Source organism: Pipra filicauda, unplaced genomic scaffold (assembly GCF_003945595.2).
Source record: "Pipra filicauda isolate LSUMZ 115617 unplaced genomic scaffold, ASM394559v2 scaffold47_size6085603_pilon, whole genome shotgun sequence".
NCBI classification, from domain to species: Eukaryota; Metazoa; Chordata; class Aves; order Passeriformes; family Pipridae; genus Pipra; species Pipra filicauda.
Window position 1 is genome coordinate 4,186,876 of NW_024104620.1, and position 13,070 is coordinate 4,199,945.

Below are 13,070 nucleotides of genomic sequence, written 5' to 3' on the forward strand. Positions count from 1 at the left end.
CCTGCCTCCCTCTGGCATTATACAGGGTGTGCAGAGGGGCTGTGGGTAGTGTCCCACAACTCCTTAAAATCAGTGGTGGGTTGGTCACCAGCTTCAAAGGGATCAGGATTTTAGTCCTTGTTGTTTTATTGGTGGATTTGGTCTGTGGCATAATGGTCCTGACAGGAGAGCTGTGCCCTCTGTCCTTGTTGTCTTCTGCTGCTTGGTGGAGGGACTGGTCTTTCCTCGTGTGAAAACCACTTCTAAGCTTGCAGCTATTGAGATGCTTCGGATGCGACTGCAGCATGTCCCTAACTGCACTCTGGCTGTCCACTAGGGCTCTGCTCTCCATGAATGTTTGTATTTGAAGCAACAGAGAAGCCTCAGAGTCGTCAAGACTCTGGGATAAGGAGAGAGAAGTTATAATGTAGGATAGAACATCCGGAAGTGGATGTTTTGGAGTTTCCCTGACAGAACTGAGCTCTGGCTGCTTTCCTGACCTTGGGAAGCCAAAGAAACTGTCTGATCTAGGTCACCACTGCCTGCTTCATGTAAACTATTTCCCAAACAGTTTTCTGACCATTCTGTCTTGTTCCCTCAGGGGGATTTCTATATGGTTTTCCCAGGAAATTGCCCTCTGAATCTTGTGCCAGACACGTATTCCTCACATGCTGGAAGTATAGCATACCCAACCTAAAACTGCACATGCAGGTAGACTCATGAGGGTGTATGTTTGAGGCCTTAGTTCCATCATCTCCTGTTGTCAGAAGCCTAATGAGCTGTGTTATTAAATGGTTCTACATTGTTACCTTGTGCTGGTGACGAACGTGGCCAGCAGGCAGTGGTGTTGATGGCCAGCTTCCCAAGGCTATTGATTTCTCCAGTGCTCACAAACCTGGATTGCATCACTGGCAGGGGTTGGTTTAGCACTGCAGGGACTGTCCAGAGCCTCATCCCACCCAGGCAAGGCAAACGTGACCTACACAAGTTGCTACAAATTAGGCCGAGGAAGGAGCTCAGCACATCTGTCTCAGGAGAGAATGTACTTGGTGTGTTCTGGTCCAGCCTCAGAACCCCCGAAGGTGCAAATTTCTCTGAAGATGGTCCCCTTGCTCTTGTTTTGCCAGGATTTGAGGCTGGGTTGTTGCTGTGATTTCTGCTGTGACTCCCAAAGGGCAGATTCCTGTTCTGTTGGACACTGGGAGACATTGTCCCTTCCCCAGAGCGTGTGTGGTTGAGGTGAGGGAGGAGAGGCAGTGAAACAAAGGTGTACACTGGCTTGCTTGTCCATTTTATCTCACCTTGGTTGGCTGGAAGGTGATTATTCCAGCTCAGCTGTTGCATGTTGTATTGCTAAGGCCCAGTTCATAACTCCCTCACGTGTCTGAATGCCAGGGAATTCTGTGAGGGAGTGACTGGGAACTTGAGGATGGTGAGGTGGCCACAGTAACACCCAGGCATGTACCAGCTTATTGCAGCCCTCCTGAGAAACAGCCAGTGTCCCATGGAAGGACATGTGAGATCCTGCTCAGGGGGCAGAAGGTGTGTCAGCACTTGGACAGAGAAAAACAAACTAGGAGAGAGTTTGCCTCATTACTGAGCAGCAAGTTGTTGATAACTCCCATTCCTGCTGGCTCAGAGGGAAGGAGACAGTGTCCAAGTATTTCTCTCTGCTAAGGGCAGTTTTGATTTAGGAGGAAGGAGCAGGAAATAACCGTGGTATGAGACACAGGTAATGCCATTATGATGATATAAAACTAGCAACTGGCACATCCTGAGTGACAGAATGAGGTTGAACAGTGTCTGGAGTGTGGCAGAATGGTGCCTAACTTTCCATCTGCCTCTGTCTCATAGTGGGATGTGCTGTAGGGAGCTGGAGCACCAGCAAGGGGGTGACAGGGCTGTGAAGGAAATAAATGTACCTGTACAGAGTGCTGCCCCCGGGAATGGCTGGCTATTAATAACAGTAATAACATATGCCAGGATGTGGAAGAAGCATCTTTCGTAAAGTGCTGATCACTGCCGCATTCTGGGGTAGAAACAAATTGAAAAAAACCTGGTTTCATTATTTTACAATGCACAGTAATGCCTCTTTTGTATTTTTTATTGTTTCCTTGTGTTTAAATTTTGCCTGCAGGAGAGCTGTTTGTTTTTCCTGGGCCGTGCTGCAGACTGGCAGGTCAGTGGAGGTGCTGTGTAAGGGGGGGCTCAGTGGCCCCACACTGCCACCACTGGAGTGGCCAGGACAGAAAGGTCCCAGAAACTTGCTGCTCTGGAGGCTTATCCACTGAGACATGGCACGGTCAACTTGTCCTCCCTCTGCCCCAGATACGCTGCAAATGGAACAATTTGGAATGCAGCCCAAATCCCACTGGAACGATCGGGATGCAGATGGCGAGGAAAGCTGAAGGTGATTTCCTCCTCCCTTTCTGCCATACTAAATAGAGAAGGTGCAAAGAGAAAAACCTTCCCTATGAAAAGGAAGGAGGGGCAGGGAAAGAGATTCACAGAACTGAGACAGTTCTAGGACCAGGGGCCGTGCTGGAAGTGAGCTGCCTGCAAGATCAGGGGATGTCCATACATGGGATTAAAGCACATGTGGATACAGTGAATTTCCTAATAATCCCAAGCAAGTCACAGTGCCCTCTGCTATGGCACTTTGGCTCTACCACAGGTGAGCAGTGCCCTGAGAGCCCATTACAGGTATGAGATGTCAAAGGAGATACCAAGCAACTTAATAAGGTTTCCTGTCTCTGCTCTTCTCTCAGGCAGCAGCTGAATTAGCTCTGCTTTTTCCTACTGTGCTGCACCCACCAGAGCTGAAAAGGTCCCCTTACCTGTGTTATCCATGTGGACATATGGAAGTAGCAGCAAGAGACAAACAAGAGGGAGTTTCTCCATTTTCCTGGGGCTGAGACAGACACAAGGCTCTGTGTGTGCTTTTCTCTTTTTTTTTTTTTTTATTTTTTTAAACTCTTTTATTTTAAATGATATGCACAATGAAAGGAGAAAAGGCAAATTTAATTATAAAGCCCTGCCTCCCTCCCCTCTCAGTCTTTCCGGCCTGGGAAGTGCAGTTATCTCCCCTTTGACGCAAGAATGAATTCAGCAGCATACATTGTTAAATTATTATTTATTTAAAATGAAAGGAAATTACTTTCAGTTCAGTGCCAGTTTCTAGCTCAGTGAGAACAGCAAGGGGAGGAAATAAAACAGCAGCACTGTCAGAGGCAATACCACATACATGTATATGTACAGCTGGTAAAGGGGTTGGGGCAAATGCACTGAGGGGTCACGTACTGCCCCAGACATGGATTCCCTCTTGCTAACACACAGCTGTTAAAAAGGCAGAGAAAGGAGTGTGTTTTTTAACCCTCTAGAGCCCCCTTTACATGCTGAGTTGCACCATTCTGGCACTTAGACCATTTAAAATAATCCACTCTAATAGTAAGACTCCATTTTGCAGAGGAGGAAAGAAATGCAAAGACAAGTGAAGAAATATGCTCAAATAGGAAATATGAGTAAACAGGCTGTGGATCAGTGCAAGAGCTAGGAGCAGAATTCGGTAGCCACAGCCTGCCATCGTTATAGCCTGCAAAGTGCCTCACATCTTTAAAACGCTGAGAACATTGGATGTGTTCCCTGGGATGGGAATCCTCTTGGTGTATCTTTGAACAGCACTGAGGAGTCTTGGCTCACCAGTTAATGCTGCTGCTGCTCCCACAGTGAGAATAGCAGTATTTCACCAAACCAGAACCAGTCTTGATTGTCAGAGCATCACAAGCAAACATGGGTCTGAGGGAAGGGTAAGTGTCAATGCTGCATTTCTCTTGAGCCATCATTTAATTTTCCTGGTTTTGAGCCAGACATCCCCTCGTCCTTGCAGTGCACTGTTAAGAGGGGGGACAAGGCCATCCAGCCTTCAGTGCCTCTGTCTCACTTTATTTCTCTAAGCTGTGAGCAGCCTGGGACTTCGTGTAAGGCCTTAATGAGACCCAAGCAAAGGTTGACTTAAAAAATAAAAAATTCCTTTATGATCTGTGCTGCAGATGAAGCAACAAATGGATAATAAAAGGGCTGGAGACTGAAGGCAAATCCTCCCCTTAGATTAAGGGAAATTAAGTCCCTTGGGGGATGTGTAATGTATGAGGCTTCATTATTCTTCTTGGGACAAGCAGCGTATGATCCCCTGGTCAGAGAGATAAAAGGATCATAAACTCAAATGGCTCCACGCAGTCCGTGTGACTCAGATGGCACCAGGGAATCCTGGAGGTAACTGGATGCAGCTCAGCCTGCCTTGTGCTGGAAAAGCAGCTCCCCTGGCACTGGAAGTCGTGTTGTGCCCACGCTCTCCTGTGTTCTCAGGGCAGGCAGTCACACACTGCATGGATGGCTTAGCTGGGGACAGGGTCTTCTGGAGGCAAGTAAAGGACCCCAGAAGAGACATATATCAGAAACAAGCCTGGGTCAGGAGGTCTGTAACCCCTCCTTCACAGTCCCAGGTACCTGCTCTTCTCCTGAGCTGCTCCAGCTCATGCCCACCTCTGCTTGCTTCCCACAGAGGCTCTCCCTGATCCCCCCATCTCACTTGCACCTACTGAATGTTATCCACTTCGTGATGTCCAAATACATTTGTTGTCCCTACTTCCATCTTCTGAACCCTTTTGTTCATCTAATATTATTTTTTTGTCAAATTTTCAGCTGATTTATGCTGCTCTGACAGGTCCCAATACACCCTCCTCCTCTCCTGAGCTTTGGGAGCACATGTTTAACCTGTAATCAGCATGACTCAGAATAACCACGGTGTCTGTCCCTGGAGCAAAAAGAAATAATGTGCTTTGTTCTGCTGCTCCCTATTCAAAGGTAAATTGCTTTTCTCTCCTCCAAGAGCAGATGCTCTCTTCTTTTCTTTACCTCTCTCCCCGGTGCCTAACACAGATTTAGGAGAAATCATGTTCTCTGGGGTTTTTTTATGGAGTTTGGGGATGGAGAGAAGTTGTGTTGATGGAGAACTTGATACATCTCTTATTATTGAGTTGTAGATCAAAGACAGGACACTGTGCTCTTGTGCTCATCATGGCACAGCACAGGGGGTGTTCTGTGCATCTCCTGTATTCCTGCCACACCTGTAGATTCCAGACACATATTTCTGTGTCTGCCCCTTTCCTTGGTGTGCGCTGACCTGTTGTACATAAATTTTTCTGAACTTTGGTGTCTATTGGGGTTTCTGTAAGTATCCTGTGTGTTTTTGTGATTTGGCCCATGCCTGTGGCCCCGTTGGTCTGGGGTATGTGTATCTGTGTACCTGCTTTTCTTGGAGGAGCAGGTTGGCTTCTGCTGAGGAGGCACCACTAAGTTAAAATACAAACTCCAGTGCCACACAGCAAACTGCTGCAGCTTGCTTTATACTTCTTGAAGTACAGGCATCACCTTTCTCCCCTGTAGTGAAGCTGGGGTTGATTACTGAGCAATAAAATGCCCTTACCTTCAAACCCATCCACTCATCATACCTGGGAATGAGTAATACCTACCAGCAAATGGGAAAGCAATTCCTGATTGCTGCTGACAGCAGAAAGCCCTGCTCAGCTCTGTGAGGCGTTGCAATTTGTGGCTTTAAACCAGGACCACCTCAATTGCTACAAGCACAAAAAATGTGTTTCATGTTGCTTTGCCACTGTGTCTCTGGAGTTCTGAGAAATCCTGGGTGGATTTTCCACTCTGGGCTCAATCTGTCTCCGTCTTTTCCCTTTGTTCCTCCTTCTGCCTCTGTGAAGATGTCACCATGATGAAGCTGCTGATGGATTCCTGGGTGACTGTGGCCCGGTGCTGATGGATGGCTGCTCTTTGCTGCACGCTCCAGCTGTCTGTGCAGCTCAGTCTGCTGGACTGACAGGGCCCATAAATCACTCCTGGAAGGCAAAGTGCTCCCAGAGCTCCGGCCCCATTTGGGATGTGCTGGCGCGACACAGCCTCACACACCCCCATTGCACGTGGACAGCGGCAGGTTGAGGGGGATGTGGATCTCAGATCTGGCTGCCAGGCTCTCATATGCCCCAGTTTGGGTTGGGGGAGGCTGTGTTGGAAGGGTTGGGACCATGCTGTTTCTCCTGCTGCTGTTTCCCTGCTGTGCATGCAGTGCTTCACAGAATTGGAAAAGGAGCTGTGATCTAAAGAAATTGTAGAGGAGAATTGGGACAGCGGCTTGTGCACCATGCAGGCACCTGTGGAGCCTCCTCACAGAAGATGTGGATGGCAAACAGGGAAAGGGAACAGTTTGGATAGTGCTGCTGCCTTTTGCTTAGTCCTCACGTTGCCTTTTTCTGTGTGTGTGGAATAGAAGGAGCTGAAAGGCACAGTGAAGAAAGAGCCTTGGGGGGAAAAGGGGGAATCCTAGCAAGGCAAGCAGGTGAAGCTGCACATTTGACTATCCTGGGATTCAAGAGATCATTGACTGTGTCAGGAACTTGCCAAAGTTGTCCTTGGGAGCCTCTGCAGCAGCAGCACTTCATCCTCCTGCTGACGTGCCCACTGTGCACCACAGGGATGGCACAGACACCATCAATCCCTCCTGTAAAGCATCCAAACAGCTTCCTTGAAAATCCTGAAGTTATTGAACGGAAATTCCCTGGTTTCTTTACCTCCGGGTCTCACCAGGACAACGGCAGCCTCCCATAGCTCTTTGACCACCACACCAGCTGTGGCCTTGTGAACATCTGGAGTGGTCCCCAGCACTTGGGGGCCACCGTTTTCCACAGGGTGGCAGCAGCACGCTTCCATTTTCCATGAGGGCCATCCCACCTGGGCGCTTCTCCGGCGAGGCTCTGGCTGGGATTAAACCTGAAAAGAGAAGTGTTTCTAGGAGGGAGAGAAGGAATTTGCATGAACTCGGTGCAGGCAGCGTACATCCCCAGATGAAGCATCCTGACAGCGCTGAGGGATGGCAGGCAGAGCTCCAATGCGGGATGTTCCCACTTCTTCCCAATGCGGCGTGAACTTCCCTTCCAGATTAACCCTCCTGGTTTGTGTCCCCCCTGCACAGAAAGCCCTCAGGGTGGGAGAGAGATTGAGTTTCCCAGAGGTTGAAACCGTGAAATGACAGATGAAATTTTTATTATGATGGTTTTTATTCTCGTGTCTGGGTTTGAAACGATGGTGAAAATTCTCAACAAAAATACCTCATGAATATTCAATTACAGTGCCAGCAACACTTTGCAGTCATGGATTATTTATATACGAAATAACCAAAGCTTCATAAATAATGAAATAGCAGCAATCTCCGCTGTGTTTTATGTTCCCCATAGCCAGCACGGGGGCGGGGAGGATGTGTCTGTAGCACATTTACATGCTGTCTCAGCCCCTCGCAGGCTGGGAGGGGCGGGGAGGACGGAGCCAGCAGAACAAAGTGTGCAGGTGAAGGCACTGGAGGTGTGGACGTGCACAGGGAAATGTTTCCTTTACTCCAGCCCTTGTGGGTGCAGCCGGTGCTGAGGATTTGTGGTGCAGAGTGAAGCACGGCTGGGTTTGAGGACAGAGGTTGAGCACGTGCAGAGGGGTTGTGGCAAGGGGAGAAAACTTTCAGCAGGACATGTTGCTTGTGGGCAAGGAGATGAAACACTTTGGCTTGGTGTAGCTTGATAGCAGCTGTCCCTGTGGCCATAAACATATGGGATATGACCATAAAGGACTGCTATTACTGTCAAGGCATCAAGGTTTTTAAGGAAGGGAAGCCCTCACTTCTCAGACTTTGCCCTAATTGTTCCATGCTTGGAGGTTTTAGATCATCCAAAAAGCCCTGTATTGGCAGAGCTAATGATCCCCTCTTGGAAAGGTTTGAGTTGGCCTAAGGGGGCACATGTAAAGGACAGGGCAGTGGACTTTCCCTCTAGCCAGAGCAGCAGCCACTTGCAGGCTCCTCTCCTTTAAGCAAAGCTGTGCTTTAATTCCCGGGACAAATCTCTCACTCCCATTTCCCAGCTGAACAACAGGCATGTGCTACACAGCTGGTTATACCAGAAAGAAGCATGATTTTGGGGAATGTGTAACAGGGCTCCCCTCCTTCAGTCTAATCACACTGTTCAGTCAATAATAAAGCAGAATGACACTCATTTCCTTATCACCAGACAGCAACGTGAGCACATGATCTTTGCAGACTCCACTGCTCTCAGGAGAAAGGTTTTCCTGCCTGGATGGCTTTGCTGGGGACTTCCCAATCCTATGGGGATGAACAGGGAGAACTGAGCCCTCCATTACCCATGGTCTTCCCTCCTTTCCTGGAGACTTGTGTCGATGTCCCTGTCCCTACCACTTCCACTGGGAAGGACTACATGCCAAATCAGTGAAAGTGTCATCTGAGGGATGATTCATCACTCCAGTTTGGTGGCAGCATATTTATCCCCCCACCAGCCCACCCGGCAAGAGAAGAGAGATAAATTGCTGTCATCTCTTTTTATGGAACATATAATCAGGTGGTAACATGGAGCGTTACCTCGGCTCAAAGTCATTCAGGATGAATTATTCATTCGCTTAAAATGTCTCACAAAGGAAGGGGGACTGTCTCCCTGACACAGCAGCTCTTCCTGGCATTGCTGCAGGTGGGCTTTGCTTGAGGAGCCCCCTTCCAAAGAGGTGTGGAGAGTTCCCCACCAGGTCCCAGGCCCTTCTGCAGCTCTCTGAAGGCTGACACAGCACTTCTGCTCCCAGGGATGAAGACAAATCTCCCTGCTCAAGGTTTGGGCACAGGCTCAAATGTTTCTCAGCATCCTCCTGAGGGCTTGTCAAGGGGGCTTAGAGTGCACCTAGGCCTTCCTGGGCTGGATCTTTGCACATGGGAGAATTTTAACTCCTCTCTAGGGTCCTCACTGAAGGATTCTCTCTTCTAGTCCCCTGGGACGATCTGTGCCAGGAAAGCTGTCCCCTCCTCACAGAGAACCTCCTCACGGTGAGCTCGAGAAGGCCAAGGTTCTCTGAGAGAAAAGACTGATGAAAGCTCTTCTGAAAAAGCTTCAGAAGCAACTGTCCAACCACAACTGTACCTCTGTCCTGCAGGAACAGGGAACCAGCTTTTTAGGGATTGCCCTCTTGCCGCTTCCCGCTCTGTGTATGAGGACAAGGGATAGTCTCTGATACCTTAAATTCTAATGTCCTTGTTCTGGATTCCTCAGTCGGAATGGACGAAAGCCTTGACTAATTGTCTTCCCCTAAACCATCTTCCATAGTGAAAAGTTTCTTGAAGAGGGAAAAGTTTATATAATAGTCCTGGAAGAACAAGCAGCAGCTTGGAAGTGTGTCTGGGGCTGCTGAGTCACTGGAGCGGAATTGTACATCTCCCATGGAACAGGTTTTCTACTTGTCTTGCCAAAAATTTTACCCAAGACTCTTTCTCAGTATTTTTAGCATTTTGCTGGGAAGTATGGGGGTTTTACCCACTGGAAATTTGGTTTTAATTAAAAATTTCCTGGAAAATGTTAGTAATTGACAAAGATGGACTTTTCCGTGATTCTCCATCTGGTTATTTGGAATAATAACAGCCAGAGTTTTATGTTTACCAAAACAGAACTTTTCAGGGTAAAACATGGGTTTGTTTGTCTGTGTATTGAAAAATATTGATTGTGGTTCTGTGAAAAGAACTGTAAATCAGCTCTTTCATTTCCCATCTCAGCTGACAAGGAAGAGGAAAAATGCTCTTGATACAGAGAAAATTCCCCTGTATCACTTTGTCCATGTAGCCAATTTGATGGTCATCTTTTTCCAGAGGAATAGTGTTGGGAAACAGAAGTTTCTGTATCTTTGTTACTGGAGAAGGAAAAGAAAAAGATTCTCTGCATATTCCAGTGGCTTTCAGGTAGGAGGTACATCACATAGTACAGGTGTTTTGGGGTGGTTTGGTTGTGCTGTTCACTCTTTTGGGGGAGGGGGTCTTTTTTATTCGCTTTCCACTAATTTATCTTCACTTTAAATCAAATAAGAGGGGAAAAAAAATTCTCTCTGCTAAGAGCAGGGCCACGTGTCTGAGCTCCACTCAGGAGCCAGGAGAACTAGGGCAGTTTCCCCTTTGCCACACAGGTAATTCAATTTACAAGGAGTTTGTGAGGAAATGGTGAGTGAAGCATGAACTTGTTACGTCCGTGGAGAAATTAGTTCTTGAAAAAACACTGCTGAAAGAAATTGGGAAGGAAAAATGAGCAAAACAAAATGAGAAAAGTTATAAACACATTAAACTGGGCTTCCCTAACTCAGTGTTTGGAGCTGTCTCTGCTACAAATTGTATTGATTAAGAAACTTATTGGAGCTACCTGCTGCTATCAATTACTTTCCACTTACTGCTTTCTTTACCTGCTGGGCAGTTGATGGTCTGACAGAACTGAAGCCCCAAATCTTCTTAACCCAGAGCTCACGAGAGCTGGAAAACAGAAGGAACTAATTTCCCCTGCTGCTGTTTCCTATTGGAAAGACAAGCAACCCACCTGGCTCCTATGGCTGGGCTTTTTCTGGTCTCTGGAACTGGGATGGGAGAAGTCTGTAGCCTGCAATTCTTGACCCTTCCTTCAGGCTCTCTGATGCTGAAGGAAATGATCGACTGCTTTTTCTGATTCTTTATATAGATCTCTCTCTCTCTCTCTAAAAGATAAAAAAATAAAGCAAAGTCTAGCTTCTCTTTTCCGAATTCAGACCTCCAGAATCAGAGCAGCCCACAGGATTTTCTTGGCTACAATCCAATAAAATGGAAATGAACAGCCTAGTTGTTGAAAAGGCTTTGAAAACCTCAGTCTAAGCCTTTAAAAGTCTATTTACTTTCTCACTGCCGTGACTCCAGGTCAGCCTGGGCTCTTGACTTCACTAACTGCCTTCAAACTACCTTGAAATTCTCATCTCTTTTATCCTATGGGATTTTTCTTTCTCTGCCTTTTTCCTCTGGCCCTCACAAATCCTTTTTCTTTTTGCCCTTCTTGCACAAACCTGGGCAGGCAGAGGTGCAGGGTGGGGGCAAGTGAGGGTGTGCCTGGTTCAGAAAGGTGGCCCTGGTGTGCCCCACGGCCACATCACCTCAGGCTGTTGTCAGGTCCTGCCTGCTAAGCACAACTGGGCTGGATGAGAGGTGCTGAAAAAACTTGATTTTATAGGAGACACTGTCCCTGTTCTCTGTTGGGAATCTGTCAGCTTTGTCTGCACAAGGCTCTTAATGTGACACCAACTGGTTTGGTCCCAGTGTTGCCATGTGTTATGGGGAATCAGTTGAAGAACCAGTGATTTTGCTCAAACACTGACCCTTTCTATGGTATTTACTGTGAACTCAGTATTATTTCATCTTCTTTTTCCAACCCTGCAGATCCTAGAGGAGCATCATGCCACAAGCTATTTTGGTGTGTCCAAAAGTCAATGCAGCCTTTCACAGTCGCAGTGAAGAGCCTGAACATTTGACCCAGGTGCACTTCTAAAAGTTTCCTGTTTTCTAAGCCAATTTCATGAGTTATAAAATGTTCGACTTAAATTTGAATTCAAGGGACTTAAAAAAGTTTTCCTTTAGGGGCACTGTTTTTAATTTCCTCTGTTGTGACCACGGTTCAATATGGTGCAACAGCACTGGAAGTTCATCCAAAGTCTTCCCCTTGCACTTTTATCTCAATATGTGGGTCTTTAGTTTTTTACTGGTCTTTTGTACCAAGGGCTCTTGTGCTGTTTTCTGCTGAAGAGACAACTGCACTCTATTTATGTGGATAAAAAGCAACTTTTTAACGTAAAAAGCTTATAATGACTATATATTGCAAAGAGATGTTATTTAACATAAAAAAAAAAAAAGCCAGTCTTATTCTGGGGTGGTGGCAATTTGTTTTCACTTGTTAAAATGCAATACGAACTCGTTAATTTGATAGGGTATATAAGTGTTATCTTCCTGTTTAAAATTGTGACAAATTCACACAGTTACTGCTCAGCCTCAAATCTTTGCATCTTGAAAAGTCACTGTGGCAAAGGAGATTGGACTCAGATCTGCCTGGTCCAGAATTAATCACTCTTCACATGTGAGCTAAAGGAATTTGCTGAGGTCCTTTATGAGCAAGACAGAGGTAGGGACTGAGGCACAGATTAATATCTCTGAACCTGCCTGTCAGAGAGCAATGAAATGCTCTTGTGGAATACACTGGCACATGCACAGGGCTCCTGCCAGTTCATCTGCCTGGGGTGCATATCTCTCAACTGCCACATTAACATTGTAATGCCTGTAACAAGGCCTGAAATTACAGTCATGAGCTGTATCCCTTTGACCTTCTCTGTGTTCTGTTTGGATTCACTCCCTCTGCCAATGCAGTCAGGCAGCCAGAATGTAAATAAATACTCCCCACCTGGTAGGTGCAGAAAGGTTAGATTTGCATAAAGTGGACAGTGTAAATTCCTCCTGTTTGTTGTCACCTCTTCTCTCCAACTGGGAATTCCAAGGCAGAGACAAATGTCAGCTGGAAATAGCACTTTAGTGTCAGCAGTTAATCTCTTCCTGCTATTTCCCTGTAGCCACTTTGTGCTGCTCTTTACCACATGGATCAGCCAATCTCCTCTTGCGTGAACCTCTCATTACTGGGCTCTTCTGTTATTGCTTGTTTACAGTCTTTTCTTCCCTTTTATGTTTTCTGTTTGTAAATTAAATTCTTCTCAACTGGTAAATCACTCTGCTGAAATGGTTGTGTGAAACAGCCTGCTACCAGTTTCACTCCCTGAATGGTTCAGTGTGTCTCTACCCTGTGTTCCTGAGCCTGGGTGGGTGAAGAATCACAGAGATTCTCTTTTATGTGTTCATCATGCAGCAATCTTGCTCAGGAACTGTTGGCTCATGGGGATGTTGCTGCTGAAAAGAAGGAGAAAGAGAGCCTTGTGAGTGAGGCCAGGTTTTCAGGTCTTTGATTTGGACACTCATTCAAGGACCTGCTGCTGGTGCCCCCTGTGACACGTTAGGCTACAATGGTTGGAAACACTTCACTTGATGAGAGCTGGGACTTCCAATTCCTGCTTCCCCGTTTCCTCTGCTTTTAACTCTCTGGCTGTCAGTGCCCTTTAGGAGGCAGAGGTCTCTTTAATGACCCTTTACTCTGGTACCGTCTCTC

At 46.8% G+C, this 13,070-nt stretch overlaps 1 long non-coding RNA gene across 1 annotated transcript in view; it reads left to right on the forward strand.

The window, feature by feature from the left end:
- The first annotated feature begins 2,301 nt into the window (after positions 1–2,301).
- LOC113995886 overlaps positions 2,302–13,070 on the forward strand; it is a 60,672-nt gene continuing 49,903 nt past the window's right edge. The window contains exons 1-2 of the long non-coding RNA XR_005565457.1: positions 2,302–2,389; positions 11,306–11,402. This is a non-coding gene — a long non-coding RNA (uncharacterized LOC113995886). The remainder of the gene's footprint in view (positions 2,390–11,305; positions 11,403–13,070) is intronic.